General features: G+C 43.3%; 1 protein-coding gene across 1 annotated transcript in view; it reads right to left on the reverse strand.

Annotated features, from left to right (window-relative positions):
• Positions 1-21,062, reverse strand: part of LOC123760299 (uncharacterized) — a 123,484-nt gene extending 102,422 nt beyond the window's left edge. Inside the window, 1 exon segment of the mRNA XM_069338366.1 lies at positions 20,854-21,062. The gene's annotated coding sequence lies outside the window, so the exon portion shown is untranslated.
• Between the last annotated feature and the right edge of the window lie 798 nt (positions 21,063-21,860).

Consider the following 21,860-nt stretch of genomic DNA (forward strand, 5'->3'; position numbering starts at 1 on the left):
GTGCCGCCTTTTTAACTCGCTTGGTTTGTTATTATGATAAACACAATTTACATTGAGAAAATATTTGAATGACCTGACAAGGGAGTGTACCCACCGAGCTGTGCCCATTCTTTGAAGCTGCATCTTGGGTGGCTATGCTGGTAGAGCGTAAGAATACCTCAGAACATAAAGGCTAAGCTGGTATATTGCTAGACAAATCACAGAACATAGGCTAACCTGGTATTTAGTAAGAATACCACAAAACATCGTGTATTTAATTAAATTCCCTTGTTATCACTGAGGATTTATACAGACGACTTGATTCCAGTCTAGGAAACAGACCTCTGATGATCCACCTAGATCTCTAATAACAACTGACTTTCTCAATTTTCTAGTCCACCCTGTTGACACGCCTCCCGCAGCGGCTGTCACCGCCACGCCCTCGTGGGCTGTCAGGTGTAAGATATGATAGAGAATAGCATGTAAGTGACACCACCGCCACACGCCCACATCACCAGACAACCTAGCCTCTCCCCTCACCAGCACCACGACACTCCTCGCATCTTGAGATAACAGTATAGCTCTTGCCATGACGTTCAAGTTATACAATAATTCTTGCGCTATATACTGCTAACGCAACGTATTCATCTGCTCGATTGCCGTAAAAATAGAGACACTACCCTTAAAAGAGGTTCACAAAAGGCCCACAGAACTATGAGAAAGGCATCCACAAAAGGCACGCATTGGCCATTTTCTAGGGGAAAAAAATCTGAACATTCTTTGTTCTGGTCCTTAAGAGCGACCCCAAAATATTTCGGTATAGAAATTCCAGGAGTTAGGATTTTTTACAATTATTATTATTATTAATATTATTATTATTATTATTTTATACACTTAAGTTTGTTATATTTGGATATTGCAATGCAAAATTAGTTTGTTGTATACTGTAACAATGACAAGTTGCCTTCACCTACTGAAAGTGGCCGCCTGGGTTGCCAGGCGGCCACTTTAGAGCTAATTGTTTCGTCTATCAGCATGTTAATTATAGACAAAAACCATACTAAAACGAAACATTTTGTTCTTTATTAAATAATATACAATGTAAAGATCATATTTGCATCAATTTACAAGGGAAAATAATTACTAACCAAACCTATTCTAACCAATCCTGCCCCCGTCTTAACAAAACCTATCCTCTTATAATTTCAAACCATCCTCCTGAAATGATAACACTTATAGTTACTATTTGGTGGACAGTACCAATATGTAGTGATGGACCATCAGTAAACCACTTTTTGTACTATTAATTTTATAGAGTCTGTAAAGAATATAGCTAAAAACTAAACTTAAACGTTAAAGGCCTAGTATAGCACATATATGTACTATATTAAGACCAAGATAGCGTGTATTAGGCCTAGGAGTGCTAGGAGAGTTTAGGTTAAATCTTATATTTATGTTACTGTTCAAAAGTTTCTGGTTTGTCCAAATTCAATAATATAAAAGTCCTTAAAATCGGTCCACGTTTTGTCCTCCTGGAATACTAAAATACATAACAATACCTTCAACAACGTAACCGTTAGATCACACACACACACACACACACACACACACACACACACACACACACACACACACATTAGTCGAAGGAATGCAAGGAAATTCTTGTACCCTGTAGAGGTGGTCAGCAAGTGGAATTCACTGAAAGGGGAATTTGTGGAAGCCTCCTCCATCCACACCTTTAAGGCCAGATTCGACAAAGCATTTGTACGTCAGAACAGATAAAGTATAACTCAACTCAACGTGAACAACTCGGAACGAAGAGGTGAAGAGACATGATTACCACATTCAATTCGTGGGCAGTGTGGATTGTGATCTAGGTGGAGGCAGTGTGGACCGGGGCTCCAGGAACCAATGTGGACCGGGCTTCCGGAAGCCAATGTGAACCGGGCCCAAGGAGGAAATATGTCCCAGGGGCCAGATTCACGAAGCAGTTACGCAAGCACTTACGAACCTGTACATCTTTTCTCAATCTTTGGCGGCTTTATTAACAAGTATTAAACAGTTAATGAACTCCAAAGCATTAGGAGGCTGTTTATAAAAATTACAACAGTTGATTGGGAGGTTTCATGCATGTAAACTGTTTAATAAATGTAACCAAAGCCGTCAAAGATTGAGGAAAGATGCACACGTTCGTAAGTACCTGCGTAACTGCTTCGTGAATCTGGCCCCAGGGCGGAAACTAACAAAATTTATCACTAATTCAACATAGAAGACAGGACAATGACACAACTCCGCTCTAACAACTTAAATAGCTGCACTATACTACGACTACAAGTGGAGGACGGAGGGACCAAAGAGCTAGGCTCTCCTTCTTGTAAACACTACCACGTAACACAGCCACAACACACCCGCCCCCATTGCTCGTAGCCTCATACACAAACATAAGTCATTTACGATTCAGCACTTTAAAAATCGCATTGTTATGTCCACCTAAATACTGGTTGACCTTGACCAGGGTCCGAGACGCCAATCTCAGATGGAGAAACTAAAAAAGTGGTACTCCATTATATACGTAAGACTCATATCCACTTAGATCTTTGCGAGATTTTCAACTCTTTTTGCTTTGGTAAATGATTGGATGATAAGCAGAAGCACTAAGGAACATTTATCTTTACTCTAATGAGGATTTCCAACCAAATGTGTTTAGAATTGATTCGCAACTAATGTAATAGGGCTGTTACGATTCTCAATGGCGCACACTAAATGAGGTTTTCGATTAAAAATGAAATTTCGATGAAATTTGACGGGCAAAATTTTATTCATTTAACTCGTGGCGGCTTACGGATTAACAGTCTTAGAATTAGCTGATCACTTTACTTACCTGAACCAGGATTCGTCAAGCCTTTATATAATTACTTAGGAGACTTGTACAGCTTTCCTTAATCATGTAGGGCTTTCTTTACATATATTAAACAATTTATGAGCTCCGAAGCACTATGATGTTGTTTATAATAATAATAACTATGGGTTGTGAAGTTTCCAAGCTTATAAACTGTTTGATCAGTTTATTTTATAAAGGGCACGAAAAAAAGAGCCAGAAACCAAACTTTACTTTTTTTCTGTGCCAGAGCACCTTGTGCGGTTAAAAGGCGGATTTAGGCCCTCTACCACCAATCCCCTCCCAACATTAAGCATTCCTAGGCCTATTTTAGCCCATATGTGCACTACATATGCCTATGATATCATACATCAGGGCTGGGATGCTTAGACAGGTTACGTTAGATTCTTCAACTTTTCATTTTTTCAGTATGCCATTTGGGCTAACGTGACGTGAATTTTTTGGGCCCTAACAGTCCATTTTTGTACGTTTGACCAAGCAGTTGCTATAAGCACTATCATTATTGGAGGATGGTCTGTAGTGAGGGAAGAGGAGAGACGATAGTATCCCGGGACAAGAAGAACAAGGCATTCTTGACGCAGCCCGTTCTCTTGATTGATGCCAACGTGAAAAATCCAACGTCTTAACCGAACCAGACAGCCGGTCTTCGTGAGCGTTTACAACGTCACTAAACTGATGCACTAAATTGCCCGAACCTAACCTAACTGAGGACACACGAATAGAAAACGGGACATCACGTCAATTTTTGCGAGCCGCTATGATTTTTAGTGCACCAGTTGTTGGCCAAAGGAGATTTATAGGTCAAAATGTGATGTAGTGTTCGAGAGGACGGGTTGAACCAGAAACGCACTAACCCAAGCCACCTACCTAACCTAACCAACCAAGAAGCGTGCCCAACAGTCTCTGTCCTGCCTGGAGATCGAACCCCGGATCCTCGGTTGTGAGCCGAGGACGAAGACCACTGCACTACAGCTGAATTACCGTTAACAGAAAAATGTGAAGATAAAAAGTCATAAAATCGTAAGACTTTAAGAGAGTGTACCGAGATGGTTTGGTCAAACTGAACGAATGACTGATGGTGGAGTGGTCGCGAGTGAATGTGACGATAGGAGGAGGGAGGAAGGGTTAACAAGATGGGTAGATATGGTGAGTGTTTGAAGAAGATGGGTAGATACGGTGTGTGAGGAAGATGGGTAAATATAGTGAGTGTGTGTGTGTGAGGAAGATGGGGAGACATGATGAGTGTGTAAACATGGAAGATGGAAGGGGTAGGGCATAAGCAACTTTGTTATTAAGATAGTTGATGTATGACAGTTTATAAATGCCACCTCAACGGGGAGCACTTCACACCTGGCTCCATGAGACACGGGTGATGGTTTATGTGGAGTGTGATGGTGTTGGTGTAGCGATGTACGGGGTGTACTGGACAATAAATGAAGAACGAATTCTGTCATTTTCTTGACATCTTTCTTTTTCTTTTTAATTTTTTGAAACTTTTTTTTTTCAATTTGGTATATTTTTTTTTTTGTTTTCTTGAGGGTTAATACCTCCCGACCCCATGAAAGTGGGATCCGGAATGGGGACAAATTTTTTTGTTTACTGAGTTTTACAATGATAAGTCTTCAGAGAATGGGAAATAATTGTTTACTGACGGTTATTAGTCAACTTATAATGCCATAACATATATAGTCTCTCATTCTTAATGTTCCAGGAATGTTGATCCTTTTGTGGAAGGTCTACACTTGCCTCCTGCTGGTGATGATGTGCCCTGGGTGAGGCACACAGCAGACGCACCACACATACAAACACGCCGCGGGACACTCGCACAACAAAGGGCCCGGGTTCGATTCCCGGCCGAGACAGAAACTAATTGGCAAAGCTTATTTCATCTGAATGCTCTGTTCACCGAGCAGTAATTAAATACCTGTTAGTTCAGCCCGTTCTCGCGAGCGTTTCCAACATCAAGAAACTGCCGTACTATAGTGCCCTAACCTAACCTATCAGAGGACCCACGAACAGAAAACGGGACAGTATGTCAGTTTCCCGAGCCGCTACCATTTTCAAGTGCGAGTTTCTGGTCTTAGGAAGACTATGCGTCAAAATGCGACGTGCTGTTAGAAGGACGGGTTGGGGAGTTAAGCAAGTGACTTCCCAATCAACTATCGACTAATACTCCACAATCGCCTTGAGAATGGTCCAGGACGGACCGAAACGTCGTCGTCCCTTCACTTTCTAGTGTGTGGTTTGGTCAACATATTTCAGCCACGTTATTGCGACTCCTCGTCTGCATAAGCAAATGGCATTTCACGTTGAGTAGTTACTCATAAGTTGTTCCGACCCAAATCTGACCTAACATAACCTAACCCAACTTAACCAGACCTAAAGTTACCTAACCTGATCCATGATATATTTTCAACTGACTTGATTTGACAGACTGGTCCATCGCAGGAACATCCCCCGTCTATCCATATATCAAACAGGATGTGTGCATACATATTACGACGAATAGATACAAATCTGACAACACCTTGAGCGCAAGCAAGACCTCACCGTCATCTGATTTGACCAAATATGAGAGAAGCCTTCAAGAGTTGTGGGCTTGGCCAGCTGCCGGGAGAATGTAGGTTAACAGTCCTGCCTCAGGTTACTTAACGTATTGGGAGACTGATACATGGCAGTGGGCGTTTAATTCAGCTAAATATGTTAAAAAAAAGACGAATGGCATACGAGGCTACGGGTGAAAATTAGAGAAGCCTAATAACACAAAATTGATGCAAGCGAGATGTGTTTATATTTTTCTACGATCTGCAAGAATTTTTTTATGGTTTTAAGTGAAGGTCGAACTCTTTGGTTACATTTTATGACGTTGAGAGCAAGAAGTGTGGTGGCGAGATCACACACAGCCGAGGGGACAGCTTGGTGAAAATAAGTGAGGCTGGTGAATTAAGTGCGCGCCATATTTGGCGGATTGCAGTAGTGGTGTTGTGAGCGGGCCGGCACCTGCCAATGCATACTCATTATTATACATGGTATACACGGTTCGCACACGTACTCGTACATACACAATATACACATGCATATAATCATGTGTTCACCAAAAAAACACATACTCTACTGCTAGCTCAAGCACATTCACGCTCGAGTAATGTCTTTGTGTGTGAGTGCATGTGCGTATAGCAACTATTTCTTCAAAGGTAAAAAAAAAAAACATAGACTATTACACGCAACGATGTTCAAGTTTTGTACTATTGAGTTTGTGGAGTGCACGAAAAAAAATGAACACTGACATTTCTAGGCCTAGTATAGCATATTTATGCACTATACTAGGCCTAAGATAGCTTATATTAGCCCTAGGATTCCTTAGACAGGTTAGGCTTGGTTTCTATTACTTTTCCGTGCTTAGTTTGGTTAGTGTGCAATTTGGCCTAATTCAGCCTAATTTAATTCAGCCTAATTTGGCCTAACTCAAAACGTGAACTCTTTGGATACAATACTACTACTACTACTAATAATAATAATAGTAATAATGTTTATTAATAAACAAATATATACACTGGCTACATTACATTGTATATATAAATACATTGAAAAAAAAAACATTACTGTGTCTTTAAAAGGACGCTAATCACGCGTCAAGTGCAATGAGTTCAACGTTAATATGATACAGCACAAGAGAGATTAAATGCTCGATAACGGAGGAGGAGGGGGGGGGGAGTGGGGTCCCAAGAACTGGATATCATGACCCCGAAACACAACTACGTAAGAAAAACAAGGTGAGAACATATTCAACGTGTTCCTGGAAATGCAAATAGAACACACACGCACACACACACACACACACACACACACACACACACACACACACACACACACACACACACACACACACACACACACACACACACACACACTTCATTTACAGGGTGTACGATTACGGGTGACGATACTGAGGTTGGGAGAGGGTGTAGTTAGGTTAGGTTGGACGAGGTGGTTAGGTTGACATGCTTGTACTTCTCTTGGTGGGGTTGTGAGTATCGAGGACCGGGTTGTGGGGGAGTCTAGGACTATATTGCTGGGGTCGAAGACTAGGTTATCGTGGGCAAGGATTAAATTGTTGGGGGTCGGAAGCTACGATGTGGAGGGGTCAAGGACAGGGTTGATGGGAGGTCGAGGACCAGGTTATGGGAAGTCAATGACAGCTTTGTTGGTGTTGTGGAGGTCAAAAACTTGGTTGTGGAGGTCGGGAACGCAGACTGGGGCTGTGGAGGTCGAGAACGCAGACTGAAATAGTGGATGTCGAGAACGCAGACTAGAGTTGTAGGAGCCAAGAACGTAGACTGAGGTTGTGGGAGCCAAGAACGCAGACTGGGAGCCTATCCTGATTCCAGTTCTTGTTGTGTACAATGATTAATAACAATCCTCACGCACTGCTCCATATAGGGACGGTAAGTAATGGTAACTGTATGATAAGAAGGCGCTCTCTCTCTCTCTCTCTCTCTCTCTCTCTCTCTCTCTCTCTCTCTCTCTCTCTCTCTCTCTCTCTCTCTCTCTCATTATTAATATAATTGTTATTATAATAATAATAATAATGACGAGGTATTACGAATAATGATATTGACCGAGGAATTTAAACATAAATATGAGCTCCCGCAGTAGTGTAAATCCTGCCCACCATCCCATGATCTCCACACGCTATAGCACATGTGGCTGCAATTCCAACTCCACCCCCTATCCCCAACACTATCTCTCACCCCTATACAAAAACAAGACACACACACACACACACACACACACACACACACACACACACACACACACACACACACACACACACACACACACACACACACACACAGGGTTAGTGACCATGTATGGTGTTGGTCGCGTGTGCGCGCTGGACCCAGTTCATCCATCTGGCCTTCCCGCCCACACATATTCTCCCACCTGTACTTGGGTAGTGTTGGGGACCCACACAGTCCCGCACCTGTACTAGGCTAGCAATGTCCTCCCACACATTCCCGCAGCTGTACTAGGCTAGCAATGTCCTCCCACACAGTCCCGCACCTGTACTAGGCTAGCAATGTCCTCCCACACAGTCCCTCACCTGTACTAGGCTAGCAATGTCCGCCCACACAGTCCCGCACCTGTACTAGGCTAGCAATGTCCGCCCACACAGTCCCGCACCTGTACTAGGCTAGCAATGTCCGCCCACACAGTCCCGCACCTGTACTAGGCTAGCAATGTCCGCCCACACAGTCCCTCACCTGTACTAGGCTAGCAATGTCCGCCCACACAGTCCCGCACCTGTACTAGGCTAGCAATGTCCTCCCACACAGTCCCGCACCTGTACTAGGCTAGCAATGTCCTCCCACACAGTCCCGCACCTGTACTAGGCTAGCAATGTCCTCCCACATAGTCCCTCACCTGTACTAGGCTAGCAATGTCCGCCCACACAGTCCCGCACCTGTACTAGGCTAGCAATGTCCGCCCACACAGTCCCGCACCTGTACTAGGCTAGCAATGTCCGCCCACACAGTCCCGCACCTGTACTAGGCTAGCAATGTCCGCCCACACAGTCCCGCACCTGTACTAGGCTAGCAATGTCCGCCCACACAGTCCCGCACCTGTACTAGGCTAGCAATGTCCGCCCACACAGTCCCGCACCTGTACTAGGCTAGCAATGTCCGCCCACACAGTCCCTCACCTGTACTAGGCTAGTAATGTCCGCCCACACAGTCCCGCACCTGTACTAGGCTAGCAATGTCCGCCCACACAGTACCGCACCTGTACTAGGCTAGTAATGTCCGCCCACACAGTCCCGCACCTGTACTAGGCTAGCAATGTCCGCCCACACAGTCCCTCACCTGTACTAGGCTAGCAATGTCCGCCCACAGTCAGACAATTAAGAAACGACGACGTTTCGGTCAGTCCTGGACCATTATTAAGTGCAAATGACTTGATAATGGTAAACGACTTGATAATGATCCAGAACGGACAGAAACCTTGTCGTTTCTTCATCTTTCTGATGTGTGGTTTAGCCGTCAAGAATTTGACACGTGATATTTTTTCTTAAGTAAAATCTATAATAACTAAAAGACTATTTAAAGGGGTGGATGACAACCTCACGTAAAGGCAGCATGACAGTAAGACGAGAGAAATCGGGTTAAATGAAACGATTGGGATTCCACAAGGACCGTTCATAGGGTACCTAGGACCCCCTCCTCTCATCAGTGGATCGCATCTTGATGTATAAATCCCACTAAGGCCGAAAACTGATGTACTGAAAATCACAGCGGCTCGCAAAATTAACGGGGCTGAGAACTGGTAAATAATACAGCTAAAGATCTGAACGTCTTCGAATACATTCACTCAGATGATGATGGAAATCAGAACGAGTGATAAGTGAATTATGCTCCAGGACGACAGAGAGCGAGACTGAAGGTTACTTAAAGACTAGAATTCAACTACAACTGTTGCTCAGTCATGAGAATGGGGGGGGGGGGCCTAAATAAAGAGCAGCTGTGTAGAATAAAGGATAGAAACCTCCCAATTTCAATGAGCGTGAAGAACCTGGCAGTAGACCTGACACCGAACACACAACCTCAACGCATGTTAGCGAATATTAGGACAGCCTTTGGGAATCTAGAGAAGAATGCTTGCATAAAGTTGCGTATTGCATATGTCCGACCAATGCTAGAATATGCACTTCAACATTACCATTGGTACACCTATACCCGCCCACACAGCATCAACACCCTCACCCCCCTTCCCTCCCTGATACACCTACGGCAGCCTACACAATATCAAGGGCCCTAATGTTCCACCTACACCCACCCCACATTCACCTTAGAACATACTGAGCACACACACCTCACACACACTATACCTACACCAGTCACATTAATATCACACCACACTTCACCACATCCACACTATACAACACCTTCACTCAGCCTACACAACACTCACACCCCCTTACAGACTACACCCAAAGCAAACCTACAATACACTACACACAACAAGATCACAACACACTACATCACAAGACCATACCACACTACACTTCACCACACCCACAACAAGATCACGTTACACTACCGCCCAGCTACACTTGGGCTGGACAGTAGAGCGACGGTCTCGCTTCATGCAGGTCAGCGTTCAATCCCCGACCGTCCTGAAGTGGCTGGCCACCATTCCTTTCCCCCGTCCCATCCCAAATCCTTATCCTGACCCCTTCCAATAGCAATATAGTCGTAATGACTTGGCGCTTTCTCCAGATAGTTTCCTTCTCTACACCCACAAGATCACATCACACCACAATCACATCATTACGCCCTCAGGACGTAATCTTCGCAAGCATCACGTTCTGAACTACCTGCCAAAGCCTACAATCTAAGACATTATTTTTTGTCAAATGACCGTTACTTAACTAGTTCACAACTATGCATATTATTATTATTACAACCACGCCCACTACCACACTTACACATCCCAGCACAACCACGCCCACTACCACACTTACACATCCCTGCACAACCACGCCCCCTACCACACTTACACATCCCTGCACAACCACGCCCACTACCACGCTTACACATCCCAGCACAGCCACGCCCACACATGAGCACCCACGTACTTTAAACATCAACTGCAGGTCCGCCCACTCACACCTGTGACAACACTGGTTTGACCACTTCCCACACCTGGGCAGGTGCCGTGTTGGGACGGATCATAAGGGCGGCGGAGATGCTAGCCTCAAGATACTTCACCCTAACACGTCACACTTCACCCTATGATGTCAGAATTTCCCTACCACGTCACACTTCACCCTATGACGTCATAATTTCCCCACACACGTCACACTTCACTATATGACGTCAAAATTTCCCCTACCCCGTCACACTTCACCCTATGATGTCAGAATTTCCCCTACCACGTCACACTTCACCCTATGACGTCATAATTTCCCCACACACGTCACACTTCACTATATGACGTCAAAATTTCCCCTACCCCGTCACACTTCACCCTATGACGTCAGAATTTCCCCTACCACGTCACACTTCACTATATGACGTCAAAATTTCCCCTACCCCGTCACACTTCACCCTATGACGTCAGAATTTCCCCTACCACGTCACACTTCACCCTATGACGTCATAATTTCCCCTACCCCGTCACACTTCACCCTATGACGTCAGAATTTCCCCTAACACGTCACAATTCACTATCATATCAAACATAAATATAATAATTCAAAATTTCACCCTAAAATGCCATAGGTTCACCTTAACACTGTCACACAATCACCTTAATAAGTAACACTTCTCCCTCTAACACTTCACACTATTCCCTCACACTTCGCAGTAAGTGGCAAGACTAGAGGTGTAATTACAGTCTTTGTCTGCTTCAATAACTGCGTCATAAAGACCTCTCTTTCTTTCAGTAAAACATGCAGTTTGAATAACAACAATAGATACATGTCATTTCCTTTTGTTGTAATTTTAAAATGGCGAAGACCAAAGCTATCAATGATATTTTTGTGTGTGTCGAAGCTTCAGTGGTTTTCGAGTTGTTCATTGTTCTCTCAATGACCCTTTAAGGGGGTTCGAAGATACAAAACAAGGTTCGTTCCTGAGCTAAGCAGACTGAGCTATGAGGAAATAGCTCAGTCTGCTATTTCTGGACTGGAAATAGACTAATAACTGGACTTTTCCAAACTGTAGTAATAGGAACGGAGAGACATGATAACAATATACAAAATACCAATGAAACTGGCCGAGTAAATAAAGAATTCATGTTTGAAGGGAGAAAAACAGAGCGACGAGGCATGAAAGTAGAAGAGAACAAATGTAAATTATTACAAAAGAAATATAAGATAATATAGAATAAAATGTAATATATATAAGAGAACAAATGTTCTTCCTTACAGAGGCGTAAGGAAGAACTTAAGTCAGTCAAGAGTTGTACATAAACACAATTGGATGAGATACAAAAAGTGGATGAAACTCAATAGTTTTAAATATAAATATGATTAGAAAAACTAGAGAACAGCCATTTCATTAAAGTACTTAAATAGGGAGGGGGTCTTGGTAGTTCACGACAGACCCTTCAAACAAATCTAGGTGAAAACGCCCACATACGTTGGAGCTAACTCAGACCTCAAATTTACACTTAAACACGATAAGAAAAACGTGGAAATTGAGTCATTGCATTCAAATACGAATGTTCGCAGAGCTAGGCTAGGAGCCGAGCTCATTTCTGGAAGCACATCTTGGCGAGTGAACACAAACATGCACACATACACATAAATACTCACGCGCTCAAGCACATATACAAATGCATGTATACACAACCCGAATAACATTAGATACACAGAAAGAACAATCCCGGTACACTTTGAGTAGCTGATGAAGGTGCAGCGTGATGTATCAGCAGCGGCGGTGCCTGCTGCACCACCCATTTGTTGAGGAGTGTCGGTCATTACTATCATGAGAACACTCAGTGCGACAGGTTATTTGAGTCTTTGACATGACCAAGGATATATACAGAGAGACGTATACCTCGCCTCTCGGTATATGTACACTGAGTTTACTTTAATCCTGAACTGTGGTCAGGACTGAAGTATACTTGCTGGTTGATCAGTTAAACAATTGCGGTGGCCTTAATGACCCCTACAGAGATTAATAAGACTTAAACCCAGCGCCAAACCATCTGGTTATGTGGTCACAAACATGTAACTTTTTAGGGAAAAGTGGTTCACGTTTTGTACTAAATGTATACTAAAATGCATACTAAAAATGGAACCTGTTCTAGGCCTAAATAAGCAATCCAAGGCATAATATGCAACATTTTAGGCCTAATTAAGTACACATAAAAAACACATATAATCCTAAAGTATAAGTTTGATTATTGCCTTCTTTTCGTTCCCTCTACAGAAATAAATCAAACTTTACTCTTTTTTTTTGTGGGGATGCAACCGTAAATTTGTGTACGTTCGACAAAAACTTACTATAAGTATTATTATTTTTAGATGACATGTTGACATTTGGAGTCTTCTTACAAAATGACCATCATGACAAAAAAGTGATAATATCCTTTTTTCCACAATAAAATAAAAGCGTGCCACTGTTTGGAGATAATGAGGGGTAAGTTGGCCATCAGCGTGCTGGCTGCGCCCTCTGGATGATAGGGACAGCTACCACAGGTAATGGGAATTATTAATAGCACAAATAAGAGTAAAAGAAAAACTTTTCCTTCGCTCTTTTGTCCACAAATCGACCAATAGCGTGTTGGAGATTATCACCGACTTTGTGGCTGGTGTTGCATATGAGCATCCTTACAGACGCCCGACAAAACACTGACTGCATTCAACAGCGAATAGGTCAGATTGACTGACCTACTGATTGACTGACGTGATGCATCATTTGATGCATCACGTTAGTGTGATCTCTGTATGTGATTTTGTAGATACGATCACCTACTTGATGTTGCTGATTTTGGAGCGATGATGACCTACGGATCTCCATCTTAGGTCCAGTAAAAGAAATCATTACATGATATTTGTTTTTCATTCCCAGAGAAATCATTGGGAATCATTACATCAGGCGGGCGACAGCTGAAAAAACGACGCCCATAATTGGAAGTTCAAACTATTTACTCGCAATTAAATGAGGACACATAACGAGCTCAAACATAGTGTGTGTGCGGGCTCACTTGGACGCTCGTGATCACACGTACGAACTCAAACATACCCACAGTGCCTGTGTGTGTGTGTGTGTGTGTGTGTGTGTGTGTGTGTGTGTGTGTGTGTGTGTGTGTGTGTGTGTGTGTGTGTGTGTGTGTGTGTGTGTGTGTGCGCGCGAGTTTATTTAAAGATTTGGTGAGCAAACCCACCAAGCGATTATTTATCAGCGTTGAATATCGAACAAAAACGTAAGCGTAGGATGATACCACAAGACCTGTGTGGGAGAGGGTACCAGGCGGTGGATGGTCGTGTTAACACATAATTTCTATCACAGCTAAAATAATAGAACTTTTATTTAGTGTTGTATTTACGACTTATCACCCTAGGGTTATCAAGGCCATTATAATAACTTACTTATCACCCTTATTTAGTGCATGGACTAAAGTACACTCTCAGTATGTATATATATATATATATATATATATATATATATATATATATATATTACCAGTGTGGAAAAAAATGCGTAAGCATAATATTAAAAGCTTGACAATAAAAAATTTTAAAGTATATCATTCAAAAGTAAAACGTTAGAAATACTTATGTATGGAATTAAAAAGTATATTCGTATTGCCAACCGTTATAGCATTCATAATTATATAATTTCCATAATTATTAGTATTACTATTACCTAATAAGTTACAAATTACTTTCTTATAGTAATCACGCTATATGAATCGTTTAGTAACGAAAGCAATTATATTTAATTAATTTATCTAGTTTGTAAGTCTCCAGTTGTAATAATATATTAATTCATTTTTTTTACTTAACTTTTTACGGTTTATTCATGCCCATACCACCTCATTAAGTGATTTAATCTTCATCAATCAATCCTTAACTTTAATTTAAGATAAGTATATTATTTAAGGAAACTGTGTATATATATATATGTTTGAGTCGGCTCTAGAACTAAACTATGTTTAAATTTAAAGTATACTTGGCGGTTCTTCTGTAAGTTCTTGATGAATAGCCAGTGACTCGGTGAAGCCCAGCCACAGACCAAATATTCTGACTAGCTGTGACCCTAAGAAAGGTAGGCTCTTGCACTGGCTAATTTAAGGTTACCATCTGTGTGCCAGCCGACTTCAAAAGGTGCCTCCTTACTTTGATGACCAGCTGTTGGGGGTCTAGCTGATCGTAAACTGAACTCTTCCCGCTCTCCCGGTAATCAGCTGTGCCCTAGCTAGGCATTCACTGAGACCATCTCATTCCCTCCCTACTCACTGTACCCAACTGTTTCTCAGGTGGCCACGCCACTTTCTCTCTAGCCCTGTGGTGACCACCTGTGTACCACCTGGTTATACACCTTCCTTTTCTATCGTACCGTGTTTGTGTGTCGCCAGCTGGCGGCCACACGCTTGTCCTACTTACTCTCTGTCGACCGAACTGTGTCCTCATATGGCCACATCCATGCCTTATTCAAGGGTCTGGTTACCAGCTGTTCCATCAGCTGGTCACATGCCTGTCTCTCTCTTAATCATTAGTGACCAGCTGTTTCCCTCAGCTGGCAACTCACCTGCCACCGCAAAATATTTGAAGACCAGCTGCTCCCTCAGCTGACAGCTCTCTTTTTTCTAACGTGTGTTGATCATCTGTTTCCTCATCTGGCTGTAAACTTTAGCCCCTATCCGTACCCCTTAGCACCTGTAGGTTTAGTCCAGCATCTGACCGCCCCCCCATACGACACCTGGTCTTTCCCACATCACCTGACGAGCTTACTCGGGCATATATATATATATATATATATATATATATATATATATATATATATATATATATATATATATATAGACCACTTGGACTTTGCCAACCACACCTGTCAGAAGCAGTCTAACAGACAGCGGACAGGAAGATCGGGAGACTGGCAAAGTCTACCAAAGCAGGTGGCTGCCGAGTAACTTGCACCACTGACACGCTAATCTACAAGAGGATGCAACAATAGAGCGAGATGAGCATCATTGTTGTTGTTTTAGATTTAGCTACTCAGAACGAAATATCCATGGACCACGGGCTATGGTGAGCCCGAAATGATGAGTATCAGTTGCTGTGACCATATAGACTGTTGAGGAACACCTTACGGGCTACTCATGTCCGTGCCAACTCCTAGGTGGCTTGGTCTTCATCAATCAATCGCCAGCACGCCGTTAGCATGTAGGTGGTAGCAGTGTGCACAGGTAGACAAGGGCATACAACACAAGGGGGCGGGGCATTGTACAGGTGGGCGGGGGCCAGGGTGTACAAGTAGGTTAGAGCCGAGTGCACATGTGGGCGAAGGAAGGGATAGTGTTTATACCACGAGTTCTGCAGCGGGGTATACACACACACACACACCTGTAGCTTCAGGTGTTGATGCCGCGGGCGGGGGAGCCACCACGCCACCTGGAGCTTCCCCTGAGACTCACCTGGGGCGACGAGGTGCCCAGGCTGCAGGTGCCACCAGCCAGGAGCCCCTGGAGACGCCGAGGAGGAGGGCAGACAGGTGGGAGCGCGAGGAGTACCGTCCGTGCCCGTCCGCACCAACACTTTCACTGTGCCCGACCACCAGCCTCCCCCCTGGGCAGGCTCAAGCAACACCCCTCATCTCCCCACCACAATCACACACACATACATTCGCACTCATACACATCCAGAAACACGTGCGCACATACTTGCGCGCGCCCGCATATATCATTAAACACGTGCACACTACCCGTAATCACGTGTACATACTGACGGGATAGGAGCCGGGCTCGTTCTTGCCAAAACATCTAAGTGAGTACACCCTCACGCGCAAACCCAGCCACATGCCAAATACATATAAACTTAATATACAGATACACACATGCAGGCCACTGAAGAACAACAGAGAATAGCATGGATGGGTATCACAACATCTACAAACAACAAGGAAACGTTTATAAGAATCAGCAGAGAAACAGTAAGATGACAACATAGCGACCAAACTTGAGAGAGTTCCATGACAAGGACACCAAGTTACAGCAGGAGAGAAGGGACTGAATAAATTACATTTTTCAAGATTGATATAACAATCTTGATACTATTCCCTACATTTTAGGCTAGTGCCTAAAATGGAGAGACAGGCTGAGATAACCGGAATGACACTAAAGTGGGTTCGGGAGTACTTTACGAACAGGAAAGGAAGGTGACAGTGTGACATGTCGGAGTAGAGAGAGATATAGCAACCGGAGTCCCTCAAGGCTCGGTCCTGGGCCCGTTGCTATTCCTAATCTATGTGAATAATCTACTGTAAGGAGTGAGTTCGTGAAGATTAGTGCTTGCAGCCGACGCAAAACTAATGAACAGTGTCCAAACTGAGGAAGACTGTAGAGTGCTACAGGAAGACCTTAACAACCTGTAGGAGTGGGAAGACAAATGGCTGCTAAATCTCAACCGAAGCATGTGAAAGAAAATAAAAATTGACAAGAGAAAGAAGACCGAAAGGAAACTACACCATAAGAGGCCAGTAACTACAGGTATCACAACCAGATAAAGATAATTGACTACATCAGCAGCTTCTGAGAAATTCCAAACATTATGGAATTCTGAACAGCCTTCAGAAACCTAAACAAGGGAGCCGGTCGGCCGAGCGAACAGCACGTTGGACTTGTGATCCTGTGGTCCCGAGTTCGATCCCGGGCGCCGGCGAGAAACAATGGGCAGAGTTTCTTTCACCCTATACCCCTGTTACCTAGCAGTAAAATAGGTACCTGGGTGTTAGTCAGCTGTCACGGGCTGCTTCCTGGGGGTGGAGGCCTGGTCGAGGACCGGGCCGCGGGGAACACTAAAGCCCCGAAATCATCTCAAGATAACCTCAAGGCAGGTCTCTTTCAGGATAATTTACACACCCTACGTCAGATCAACTCTTGAAAACGCAGCAATGACACGGAATTTGCATTTCGTTGAGCACAAAAGGAAGACTGAAAAAGCTTACATATATGAAGCAAGGCTATAGTGCCCGAACTAAGTTACCTAAGCTGCTAAGATAATTTAAGGGAACTTCATTTGACAACTCTAAAGGAAATAAGGACCAGAGGGAACCTGATCACAACATGAATTAAGGGGAATAGACAATGTTGACATGGACAGCCTTGCAAGTGAGTCATAGTATACGAAAACACTCGAATGTCTCGAGACTAGTAAACATAAAATCAATGGACTGAAAGAAGCAATGGAAGCCACCTCCAGAAGGTTGAGGCTAGCCAGTACGGGGACTCAGAAGGAAGTCCCAAGTACATTCGCTCTCGCCCGGGAAGCAGTGGGGGCGGGTGGTCAATCCAGCAAGAATTTTGTTTGTGGGAGGACGAGATAAGTGACGCGCCAGGAAATTCCAGAGAAGCTGGTGAATCAACCTGTCCTCTTACAAAGAACGGCGCATTTCGATCGTATGCGTTACAAAAGGCCAAAAATAGTCGTTCTTGAAAATGGAAGCGGTTCGTGAAAGTGACGTACTGTCCCGTTTTCTATTTTGGATCCTCTGATAGGTTAGGAGAGCCAGTTTTCTTGACGTTGGAAAACCTTAGGAGGACGGGCTGGGTGAATGGTACACACCGAGACATTAAATATTTGAATACACAATACATGCTCCTGGCCCAGTCTCTCTACAAGCTCTGAAGGCAGTCACTCTTGGATGATGGTTATCTTGAGATGATTTTCCGGGCTTAGCGTCCCCGCGGCCCGGTTCTCGACCAGGCCTCCTTTTTGTTACACACCCCCAGGAAGCAGCCCGTAGCAGCTGTTTAACTCCCAGGTACCTATTTACTGCTAGGTAACAGAGACATCAGGGTGAATGAAACTCTGCCCATTTGTTTCCGCCTCCACCGGAGATCGAACCTCGGGACAATGAATCCGAAGCGCTGTCCACCCAGCTGTCAGGTCCCTGATAATTATACAATATACATTATTGTTCTCTTAATTTGCCACTCCAGAAAAAATCCAATCCTTTTAGCTTAACCAGAAACATATGAACCCAAGCAACCCTCCTAACCTATTCGCCACCGGATTTTAAAACCAACCTAACCATACCCAACCTGAACTAACCCAACCGAGCCTAACATAAGCCCGATTTTGCAGCTGTCGTTTGTCAATATTCTTATTTTCTTTTCGTCAGTCTTACGTTATATCGTCAAGAAGCAGTCTGTCTTCTCAAGTCGGTTATATAAACCAGGAACAGTAAGGATCTATACGACTGATTCTAATAGAACTTCACGTATATGGTATGTATGTGTATAGGACTTGCTCATTTATGCATATGTGGGTGTGCGCGTGCGTTTAAAAGATGATCAGAGAAGCATTTGATCACAAATTAATCTGAAAAGATTTTGGAATGTATTATTTTAAACAACGGACAAATGCCACGAAGAGCAGACACAGATTGCATCGACTCTAACCATCTTGCCTCATGTAAATTAGTGTGGTGTTGGTAGGTGTTGTTGTGTGGAGGCGGTGGAGAGCTGGGCCCGAAATACCCACTTGTGTGTGTGGCGGGGTCCGAGACTGGCTGCCACGACTTCTGTACACATTCAACCTTACAAAAAACACTCTTGGCATCAAAACGCTGTATTCTCCGTTTTGTAGTCACTTCAGTCACAAGAAAAACAATACGATCGTAGTTATATTGGTAAAGATTCAAGGATCCATAATGTAATAGCCTAACAATTTGTGAGAGATTTAAGAATCCATGTTAAATAGCCTAGCAATCTCTGTGAGACTCAAGGCTACATAATAAATAGCCTAACTATTTTTGTTTATCTTTATTAATAATATACAGTATAAAGGTCATATATACATAAATTTACAAGGGAAATACTACATTCTGGAGCATCGTAGTGTGCACTGAATTTAGGAGGAGGTCATGATCAATCTACATCGTTATAACTGATCTTGAAATATTACAAATTACTTTATTCTCAGCTTTAGGCTATTACACAAAAAATAGACGAAGGTCCGAATGTAATGAACTGAAAATATAACTGGGAAATAATATCTGCTTTGTAACTCTGAAGTGCCTACTAAACTGCCCTCTCTTGACCACTGGCCTCTTGACACAGTAGCTATTCAGGCAGGTGCTTGTGGGTACCCTACTGTCATCTTACATAGGTTATGTGTGTGTTTTGGGCACAGTTGGAGTGTTTTGGGGCATGCCTAATGTTTATTTTTGGGTACGGCTGAAGTTTCTTTTTTATGGCATCATTGATGTGTGTTTTGGGCAGCAATGACGCACATTTGGGGATAACTGAAGTGTGTTTTTGGCATTATTGATGCCTTGTTTTGGGCATGACTAATGCGTTTTTTTTATATGACTGATATACGTTTAAGGCAGGACTGACGCATGTTTTAGCCATAAATGTGTTTAAGCCGAAGTCTCGAATTGTTTGGATGTTGCTACATAGCTCGCTAGAAATTGTTCCCCCTTTCCTAAATCACAAAAATACTCGAGTTTAAGAGTGTATATGTTCATACAACGCATATATCAAGAGATTTAAATATATCAGAATGCTATCATAAACGGCTTCAGTTGACCCTGCCCACCACCACTAATCCAGAAAACAGGCCAAGGTATATAGATGTTATCATTAAATTTTAGAGATAACCCTATAACTGCCAAGTTTGCCTGCAGTAGGCAGTGCGCGCACGTGACTAACCTTTCCACCGCCGCCCACTGGATTGCTTCAGAATCATAATAGCATATCGAAAACTGTATGAAAACAACTCACCTGAACCTATTGTTTGACTGTAACCTTTCTATCGTCCCCCTACACGATGGGTATAAGTGGTCCCAAATAAAAATGAAATTACAAATTTAATGTTATGACAATCGTCACGTGAACGAACGATATCGGCTGCGATAGCATCATGAACGCCACCTTCGCTAAACACTCTCTGGAGGCGGACGGGAGATTGCACTGTATGTTTAACACTATCTTAAAGGCCACTTTCACAGTCTGTTCATCATAATAAGATACATGCCAATGCCAACATGCCAGAATACACGCCAACAATGTAAGCTTTATAAAAACCTTGAGTAAACAAAACAAAAATCAAATATTTATTATTACCAATCGAGCGTCAGAGTTAAATACGTATATTTTTAAACGGGAGGGTATGTATAGTTATCTAAAATCTGTGTAGTGACAATAGTATCTAGAAGGCACGTGTCTCTATGGATACGAAGGCATTCTCGTTTTATTTTAGCTAAAACGTTCAGTAGGGTCTGGTGACCGGGTCTTACCTTGGGAGTGGAGACAGGGCATGTGAGCACCGAGCGACCGTCTTGACAACCCCTGCCTGGTACGTCGACCACCACCACTTGGTCAGCTGTGTAGTTTTTCCACCCTTCCTCGACACACTCACACGTGCAACTATCGGTGTCTGGCTGCCCACACCAGCGCCGCTACACCGTCGCCCCCCATCACGCCCACACCTCCGCCAGCGCCCCCAGGACACTCACACACACACAGGCTTACCTTGGCCTCTCACCGCCACAAACGCCATCTTGTGCAATACATGTCTCCTCGATACTGCTTCAGTCTTCTTTTAGTCATTGTTTAGTTTGTCAACTGGTTGTAATTTATATGGTGGTTTCTGTATGGTTATTTTCAATGTATCTTGCTATATCTGGGTTGTTAAATCTCAGTAGCTATTTTCATTATGTATTGATGATGTTCGAAAGGTTTGTTGGGCATTTCATGGCAATACCGATAGTTCTTCTCTTCTTTTGTCTCTTGCAAGCCTACTCCCATGCACATGGGTATTCATGGCTGCTGCGGCGCGTGTGCACCTGTTTTATTAATTGGTCGAATTCTTGTGCCATTCCGTAAATACTGGTGTTGCAGCTGCTGCATTATGACCACTGTGCATCATTTTGCTGCAATATGTAACTTAGATTTTAGCTGCGTTCGGATGCTCTTATTATTATTACTATTATTAATTGTCATCCACATTTCCGTGGAAATAAACATTTTCTTTCACCTGAGCTCTAGGAGACTCGAACATTCACGGGCCCAGGTGAATTGAAATGTTTATTTTCACGGAAGTGTGGATGACAATTTATATGACGAGGGTGTGGAGCACTAATTCCTCTGAGCTTCAGTAGTAGTCGAGGAAAGTGGAAAATTTCAGCATAGCAGCAGTGGCTGCTTCTGGAATCTTTCCTTATTAAGGTTACTTACAGCTGAGTGGATAGAATGTCTGCCTCACATGTGTGGGGTCCGGGGTTCGAGTCTCCTAAGAGCCCAG

This window comes from Procambarus clarkii, chromosome 39, assembly GCF_040958095.1.
Source record: "Procambarus clarkii isolate CNS0578487 chromosome 39, FALCON_Pclarkii_2.0, whole genome shotgun sequence".
Lineage (NCBI taxonomy): Eukaryota > Metazoa > Arthropoda > Malacostraca > Decapoda > Cambaridae > Procambarus > Procambarus clarkii.